General features: G+C 28.2%; 1 long non-coding RNA gene across 1 annotated transcript; it reads right to left on the bottom strand.

Moving 5' to 3' along the window:
- Positions 1-1,151: 1,151 nt before the first annotated feature.
- LOC107844775 lies at positions 1,152-1,930 on the bottom strand. The gene is made up of 2 exons (XR_001666566.2): positions 1,589-1,930; positions 1,152-1,492 (listed from the first exon to the last, which is right to left on the bottom strand). It is a non-coding gene; the product is annotated as an uncharacterized LOC107844775 (long non-coding RNA).
- Positions 1,931-2,426: the final 496 nt, after the last annotated feature.

Raw genomic sequence — 2,426 nt, 5'->3', positions numbered from 1 at the left:
TCTCATATTTATAAGAGGGAGTTAAGTAGCTGAAGCAGACAAGAGGTCGACATAGCTGCTTCAACTGTAATTTTACAGATCATCCATGATTAATTTTTATAAGTTATTTATTAATAATATTTAATAAAAAAATTAAAATAAACATTTATAGCATATCCGCTTCAGCTGCTTCAACCATAATTTTACTGTATCAATCCTAATTAATTATTGTATGGGTGAAAATCATTTTCACCCCCCCCCCCAACTTTGATTAAAAAATCAAACTCCCCCTTCAACATTGAACAATAATCATATGTTACCCTTTATCCCATACAATGTCAATTTTATCCTTGTAATTTTAATCATATATTTATGTAATATCTTTTTATATTATATGTAATGAATATTTTTTTAACATGGATATTTATAACATTTTATTTAAGTTTATTAACTTCATAAGCAAATTAATGTTTTTTTAAAAATTTATTACAAAATTCAATGTTATTTTTTAAGATCGTTGTTTTAGTATTATATGTATTAAAGAGTCGTTTGGTGTGAGGTATAATTATAATAATTCAAAGATAAAGTTCATGATTATTTATCCTGCGTTTAATTAGATATATTAGGTAGTCTCAAAATTAAGATATATTAGGTAGTCTCAAAATTATTTGTCATACCATTTATACCACAGAGATGAGATAAGTTATCACACATACATGTTAGTACAACTTATTTTGTGATAATTAATTTCGAAATAACTTGTTTCCAAACAAACCAGCCCTAAATGTGTATATATACATATGTATGTACATGCATCTGCGTATATTTTCTTGTTTGATCACTCTCTTACTAATTCATTTCATATTATTTAACTTTTTATTGATATAACACAATTCTTAAGAAAATTTTACTTAGAGGTATATTTTGCTAAATTAACCTTATTAATGATAATTTAAACTTTAAATTTATCTATACTGTTACTTTATATTAGGGGTGGGCGTTCGGTCGGTTCGGTCTCAATATTTTATATTGATTCGGTTTAGTGATTTTCGAATTGACAAAAATGAAAATCAAAACCAAATCGAAATAAAATTGGTTTGGTTCGATTTTTACAATTTTGATTCGGTTATTTCGAATTTTTATTTCGATTTTTACTAATTTCGGGCAGAAGATGGTAGAAAAACTAATTTTATTTTATTGTCTTTCTCTTTCACACCAGCATTAGGGCGATTAGGGTGGTAAGGATATAATTTTAGCATGTGATTATTCATCGCCCAAGTACCGCTAGCACTTGGAGCAACAACATAAATTTTTCCACAATACTTACATTTTACTTTCTGAGCTTCGTTTTTTCCATCAATAATTTTGTCAAACCACTACCAACATCTTGCCCTCGGTTCCATGAGCTTTCTTTTTTTGATTCTTCAGCTTCAACCGCAATTTCAACTTCATTTGGAGATGAAATTGAAATATTTTCATTAGATGCTCCATCTTCACTTACCTTACTTCCGATCTGCAAAAACAAAATAATTTGTAACTTTAAACTATCAACTTAAACGAAAATCATAAAAAAAAAAATTCCAACATTAGACATATTTTGAAGGCTGACTAATCGCTAGAATAAATAATCGAACAAAGGATCTGATTGTCGGAATGTCGCCTGCAACCGGTCGCCACTCGATACCGTTCAACAATCTCAAACAGTCAAACACTATTCGGTGTCATTGTAAAGATCGCCGCAGTTACACCACAGTCACAGATCGCCGTCTTTGGTGTCGTTGTAAAAAAAGGGAGTCTGCGGCGTTGTTACCGACGGTCTATCGTCCACCGGGCTCTGGTGTCGTTGACTCGTGGTAATTTGTAAAGAAAGATTCCTGTGAAAACTGAATAGTGATATAACGGCTGTTGACTGCTGTGAATTGTGATATCTGATAGGATTTAGGTTTGGAGAAGTAGGGTTATATTATATATTTATTAATTTATTATTTATATATTAAATATATTACATTATATATTATAAATTAATAATATATATATTTTATTAATATAATTTTGGATTTTCGAATTTTTGGTTTAACTGAATTTTATTTTCAAAAAATCTAAACCGAACCGTTTAATCGAAATTTCGAAATTGCAAACCGAAATCGATCCGAAAAATCAAAAAACCGAAATTAAATTCAAATTTCGATTTGATTTTTCGTTTTTTTTTTTTTGTTTTGACCAAAATGTGTGTCCATACCTACTTTATATGTTAATTAACACTAAAGGGTAGAAAAAAACATAATACATTCTCTTGATTTAAAAAATTGAACAGATAAATTAAAACATCTATTTTTAGTATGAGAATCAAGTGATAAGAAACAATATTATCTATTGTCTATATCAGTAAATAAGTTGTGATTGTCACTAATAGAGTATTACATATTTTATAATTTACATAAATAAAT

This window comes from Capsicum annuum, chromosome 10 (assembly GCF_002878395.1).
Source record: "Capsicum annuum cultivar UCD-10X-F1 chromosome 10, UCD10Xv1.1, whole genome shotgun sequence".
NCBI classification, from domain to species: Eukaryota; Viridiplantae; Streptophyta; class Magnoliopsida; order Solanales; family Solanaceae; genus Capsicum; species Capsicum annuum.
The sequence above is the reverse complement of the archived record's forward strand: the minus strand, read 5'-3'. Positions and strand labels throughout refer to the sequence as shown.